This window comes from Octopus bimaculoides, chromosome 18 (assembly GCF_046866305.1).
Source record: "Octopus bimaculoides isolate indiv1 chromosome 18, ASM4686630v1, whole genome shotgun sequence".
Taxonomy (NCBI): Eukaryota; Metazoa; Mollusca; class Cephalopoda; order Octopoda; family Octopodidae; genus Octopus; species Octopus bimaculoides.
The window spans coordinates 28,446,225-28,453,132 of NC_142945.1; the positions used below are offsets into that span (position 1 = coordinate 28,446,225).

General features: G+C 40.8%; 1 protein-coding gene across 1 annotated transcript in view; it reads left to right on the plus strand.

Annotated features, from left to right (window-relative positions):
• The first annotated feature begins 6,674 nt into the window (after window positions 1–6,674).
• LOC106867760 (3',5'-cyclic-AMP phosphodiesterase 4C) overlaps window positions 6,675–6,908 on the plus strand; it is a 702,494-nt gene continuing 702,260 nt past the window's right edge. Inside the window, exon 1 of the mRNA XM_014912735.3 lies at window positions 6,675–6,908. This exon is cut by the window's right edge and continues 978 nt beyond it. The gene's annotated coding sequence lies outside the window, so the exon portion shown is untranslated.

Sequence of the window (6,908 nt, forward strand, 5' to 3'; positions counted from 1 at the left end):
ACGAAGTGAAAGTAAACTTCCAGGCAGGCCTACAGGCAAAGCTTGATCAATTCAATTGCCCCTCAGGTCTCTCTCCAGAAATCCTATGGGAACAACGAAAAACCGCCATCCTATAAACCTTTGCAGAAAACCTTGGATTTACGAAGAAAAAGAACAAGGATTGGTTTGACGAAAACGATGTACTGATCCAGGAATTATTAAAGAAGAGGTCTGCCCACCAAGCATGCTTGGCACAATCGTCCTGCCCGGAAATGAAAGCGGCCTTTCGCCAAGCCTGCAGCTTCCTGCAGCCCAAACACCGTGAAATTCAGAATGAGTGGTAGACCAACCTCGCACGGAGAACTCAACTGTGCGCTGACTTTGGCGACTACAGTGAGTTCTACAAAGCTCTGAAGGCAGTTTATGGCCCAACACATCAAGTCCTGAGTCCCTGCACAGCTCAGATGGCCAGCATCTGACAAATACAGCATCCATCATCAGCCACTGGTCTGAATACTTTCAGGCCCTCTTCAGTGCAAAGCGAGATGTTCAGGAAAACCCAATCCTCTACATTAGCAACCAGTTAAAATGGAACTAGATGCGCCTTCAACCCTGGAAGAGACCACAGTTGGCATAGGCCAGCTGAAGAATAGAAAGACAGCAGGAGTCGATGGCATACCACCAGAGACATGGAAGCATGGGGGTCCTGTCTTACATGCTAAACTACATGAGCTCCTCGTTGCATGCTGGGAACAGAGTAAGCTGCCACAATATCTCTGCGGTGCTGTTATCATTACACTGTACAAAAACAAAGGGGAAAAGTCAAACTGCTCAAACTACCGGGGAATCACCCTGCTTTCCACTGCAGGAAAAGTTCTAGCAAGATTACTCAACAGACTTGTTCTGTCCATCGCCGAAAATTATCTTCCAGAGACCAATGTGATTTCAGAGCCAACAGGGATACAACAGATATGGTTTTCGTTTTCAGGCAGCTCCAAGAAAAGTGCCGGGAGCAAAACAAACCACTTTATGTAACATTTGTCGATCTGACGAAAGCGTTCGACACCGTGAGCAGGAAAGGTCTGTGGTAGATCTTAAACCGACTTGGATGTCCCCCAAAATTCCTAACCATGATCATTCAGCTTAACGAAAACCAACAAGGACAAGTCAGCCTGAATAGCGACATATCAGAGCCATTCCCCATTAACAACGGCTTGAAGCAGGGCTGTGTCCTGGCACCAACTCTCTTCAGCATCTTCTACAGCATGATGCTCAAGCAACCACTGCAGAGCTCGACGCTGAAGACGGCGTCTACATCAGGTGCTGTCTGGATGGCAGTCTTTTCAGCCCACACCAAGATCCAAGTTGATTCAGGACCTCCTTTTTGTAGATGATGCTGCACTTGTCGCGCACACAGAAAGAGCCATGCATCGCATTACATCCTGCTTTGCAGAGGCTACCCAGTTCTTCGGGCTTGAAAAAGACTGAAGTCCTACACAAACCAGCTCCCCAGGAAGAGTACAAGCCACCCCACATCACCATTGCTGAAACAGAACTGAAGTCGTACAGTAGTTCACTTATCTTGGATGTACGATCTCATCAGATGCGAGTATCAACAAAGAAATTTACAACAAACTCACAAACAAAGCATTTGGCATATTGTACAAGCGTGTGTGGAACAACAAGAACCTTAAGATCAGCACAAAAATCAGCGTTTACAGGGCCGTCGTTCTCATGATGCTTCTATATGGCTCTGAGTTCTGGGTCCCCTGTTGCTATCATCTCAAGCTCCTTGAATGTTTTCACCGACGCTGCCTCCGTATCATCCTCAACATTTACTGAATCCTCAACATTCACCACCTCTGAGCTTCTCGAGCCGGAAAAGGTCACCAGCCTGGAAGCCATTTTACTTGAGACACAACTGTATTGGGCAAGGTATGTTGACAGGATGAAATACCACCGACTACCCAAGATCATCATGTACGGTGAGCTCACTACTGGCCACTGCAACAGGAAGCGTTACAAGGACTGCCTGAAGCACTCCCTTAGCGTTTGTGACATTATCGTGAGTGGGCCACTCAGACAGCTGACCGCGTCGCTTGGCACCATACCATCAGCGATTTTGTTTCCTCCTTTGAGATCTCTCGCAATGCCTTCCCTGAAGACACGTCAGAGGCGAAAAAGTAAAGCAGTTGCATCATCAGATCCTGAACCACCACATCCCTGTCATCAACGCAATCGGATATGTCGGTCCTACATCGGCCTTATCAGTCACGAACGAGCGTGCAGGTGACGTGGTCAACAGCCTTCTTCGTCAGTGAAGCGATGCCAAGAAGAGATCTTTCGTCTACTAAGTTCGTAAGGAAACCGAATATGGAAATGTATCAATAGTATTAAATCGTAAAAAAGCATTCTAAACGCTCTGAAATGATCAGAACAACTGAATTTATCCAACAAGTTCAACAGGCCATTGATTACAATCCTAGAAAATCCATGAGGTCAATTCCAAAAGATCTTCATATGTCAGAAGGAACAAAAGAAAAAAGCAAAATAAAATCGCTACATCAGATCTAAAAGGCTCTTAAACAAACTGAAAAACCCAGCAGAAGATTTGATTTGGTTTTTCTCAAACGAGAAAAACTTCGACCAAGATCAAAAAGTTAACACAAGAAATGACAGATTTCTGTTATGTGCAGACCCTTCTGAAGTTTCAAGAGTTATGCATCCTGGTATTAGGGATTGTTATGATATTAGGGATTGTCAAGGAATAAAAGACATGTGATGCTTCCTTACTTTTTCCACGAGGCCTTAAAGTTAACTCTGCCGTCTACTTCGAGATCCCTGAAACAGTTGTTAAGCGCTGGATAGATAGTGTACGCAATGGAAGGGTATATGTGGTTCAGCAAAACTCTGCACCATCACACAAGGCTAAAGTAACGCAGGAATGGGTGGCTGAAAATTTTCATGATCACATAACCCCTAACAGTTGACTTCCTAATTCTCCAGATCTCAATCCATTGGACTATTACGTGTGAAGTGTTGTTGAGAGAGAGGTCAATGAACACGCCCAAAACACCAAAGATTCTTCGAAAGCTGCCATATTCAGAGTAATGTCCAAAATGAACTACTTGATCCGAGCATGTAGACGATTTGGGTCTCATATAGAAGCAATTACTGAAACTGAAGGTGGCTTTATTGAATAACATTATAGAAAAGATTTATTTTTATACTCATAGCATTTTTTTTATAATAAAGTTATTATTTGTTATTATATATGTTTTTCTTATAAACATAAATCCTCAAATATCTTACCCACTAAGATAACCCTTCTATATGATTATATATATATATATATATACATACATACATTCATACCTATACACACACACAGACACACACACACACACACACACACACACACACACACATATATATGTAAGTATGTATGTATATATGCATGCATGCATGTATGTATATATACTTAAATACTTAGATAAGTTTCGGCCACCGTTGGTCCAGTCCATGTCTCGCTTAATAACACCACCTGGAAAAGACATTTAAAGATGTTTCATATTAGTCATCGCCCATTCGAGTAGAGAGTTATTGTTTGCAGAGATATATCCAGGAGTAGGGGTTCATCTGGAATTCTTATGAGTCTTGGTGAGATGCGAAAGAGACCAGGGCCAGTTGAGATGAAAAAGTTCTGTCTTAATCTTCTGATGTGACGTGAACATATATATAATTGTATATGTGTGTGTATGTGTGTGTGTGTGTGTGTGTGTGTGTAATAATGATTATGTATATTATGTCTATATGTGCGTGCGTGTATGTGTGTGTGTACGTGAATGTGTGCATGTGTGTGTGTGTGTTCATGCATATAATGTATGAGTGTGGATGCATATGTGTCTATGCGTGCGTGCACTCCACAAAGGTGCACAGACAGACACACACACGCACCGACATATGTTTAATATTTACTTACACTCTGAAGCATAAAACAGCTCACATCGGAAAAACACGAGGTGAGCTGTACTTATCAACTATCATAAACTCAATAAGCAACTCAATAATAATTACTATATAAACAGTGATACACGCATTCATCAATCAGTTTGTCTGACTTATACAACTCTCCTTTCAAATTGCCTTCTCCTTTCTATTTAGTCTTCAGTGAAATATGATTATCACCCAGTCTCAAAATATTACTGTTAAAATCATCACAACCTGCTTGATTTGATCAGCAGTTGTCAAGGTGAATTGTCTATGAAACACGCTGTTTTGCGCAATAAGGCACGACGGTACCACATCCACGTTAGTCCTTTAAGGTAGCTAATTGGGTTTAATTTAGATCAACAGTAATCAAGCAAATATGTATTATGTGCAGTACACCAGATATAGTTAAGCCACTGACTGACATTATCCTCCAAGCTGAATCCTTCAATATAAAAAGCGTCATTAAATTCTATAATCCAGCAAACTTCACAAGAAGTTGATCTGCAGATGTTCGTGCAGAAGAAAGGATATTTTGCTGAAAATACTGTAAAGTCACCGATTAGAAAATATTTTTTTGAACGAAACTCTTGAAGATTATCGTTAAATGAACAAGGAATATTTTTGTGTATCACAACACACAGGAAACAGGCGCACTTTCACAACGCCAGCCATGTATTCTAATCACTTAGGAAAAAAAAATTTCAACTAATTTTCAGGAATCCCCTTATCTACTCCCCTCAACCAAAACTGCAGCCATCCTCCAGTAAAGTCTCCTATAATTGCTGTTCACATTGCTTCCAGCTATACTCTAAACGCACATGGTAAATCTCCTTTCAGACTCCCCTGTTAACAGCCTATTATCCTTACTCTGCCTAACATGGAAAGGTTGCTTCACTTACTATTCAATCTTCACTCCATTATTTCTGCTCAACTTCAGAGCTTGGTTATCTAATAATAAACTTCTTCCTCTTCTCTATTAATGATCTTATTCATTGTCCCTTGATCCTCTTCCTCAGACCACTTTACATACAACCTCTCCACTGACCATCACATTTTTTTATGAGCAAACATCGAAACCACTGTATTGTTGGTGATTCGACAATTTACTCATATTACATCAGAACACTGACACTAGAGATCTCAAGAAATTCAAACCACACTACAGCTAATGAACAACACGCAACTATGCTACAGTGCGAGTTTCTATGCGGTTGTTCGGATTGCTAGAAATAGCAGCCAGATTTCCCTCTTATCACACCGATCATCTTGATAAGGGAAAACCTCATATTGAGAAGGACGCTATGGTCACGGCTGGATCTTATTCAAGCACAGGTCTCCTCAATAAGGGCTGAACTAAGGCCGTCTGGACACACAGCAAAATCCCCAGCATTCCTTATGATAACGATTATTTCTTAAGTTGACCATAACCAAGGTTGAATGATAAAATTGATTTTCTTTTTCCAAGTATACAAAGCAACAATAAAAATTTAAAAAAAACCCCAGAACCACTTTGGTTCCCGAACGGTTGTTGACGGTGTAAAACCACGCAAACGTGATGTCCTGGGACAGTTAGACTTGGCTTCATCTCCCGTCCTATTTGCCAAACACAGCATTCATGCACGCTGTCACTTATTCCCTGTTAAAGCTTACTGTGGCATTAACACTGCTAAACTCAACCACTTATACTTCCTTCGTATCTCACAATCTCTAACACACTATCTACTTTCACATTCGTATGTATAGCCACACATCTACTTGTCCATAAACCACAAAACTCTTTCTCTCCGTCCACAACTCTCTCTCTCTCACTTTCTCTCCCCCCCCTTTCTCTCTCTACGTGTGTTTTTCTATTTATAGGTCCCTCATTCTATTTGTTTGTCCATCACTTTCTCTCTCTTTCTCTCTCTTTCTCTTTCTCTCTCTTTATCTTTCTCTCTCTGAATGTATGTATGTATGTATGTATGTATGTATGTATGTATGCATGTATGTATGTATGTATGTGTGTGTGTATGTATGCATGTTGTAAATTCAATTTGAAAGCGGAACACTAGAAACCAGGAGGACTTTTCTAAAAGTCATCTCAATTCATTTTAATAGAGGTTAGTTCCATCGATCTCGAAGACTTTAAAGAATTAGAAATCAAATCACGGTGAACATATACACATGCACTTTGCATACATACAGGATTACGTCACACACCCAAACACATACACGTACATACATACATACATACATACATACATGCATACATATACACACGCACACATACACATATACATATATATTCCGCTAACACGTTTGTTAAATGAGTATATTGCAGTATGTATTCATGTTGTATGTGAGCGTGACGTAGAAAGAGAGAGCAAGAGAGAGAGAGAGGGAGGAGGAGAAAGAGAAAGAGACACAGAACGAGCGAGCGAGAGAAATTTGAGAAAGGGAGTGTAGAAGAAAGTGTGTTTATGTATTGGTGAGTGAGAAGGAGAGAGAGAGAGAGAGAAGGAGAGAGAGGGAGAGACCGACAGAGTGTGTACGTAAGAGAAACAGGAAGTGTATGTGAGAATGTGTGTGTGCGTGCGTGTGTGTCTGTGTGCATAAGAAAGTGTGAGAGTATGTCTGTCTAAATACGTATTTGTGTGACGCGGGAGTGTCTAAATGTGTGACAGAAAAAGATAGAGGTAAAGAGTGAAAGAGAGAGAGAGAGAGAGAGAGAGAGAGAGAGAGAGTATGAGAGAGTATGTGTATTAGTGTGCGTGAGAAAACGAGAGCGGTGTATGTGTATGAATGCGTACGCAATAAAATACACGTGTATCTTTGTTGATATATGTGTGTGTGTATGTGTGCCTGTACGTGGTGTTTTGTATGTATGTATGTATGTGTGTATGTATATATATATATATATATATATATATATATATACAGACACATATATTTACGTA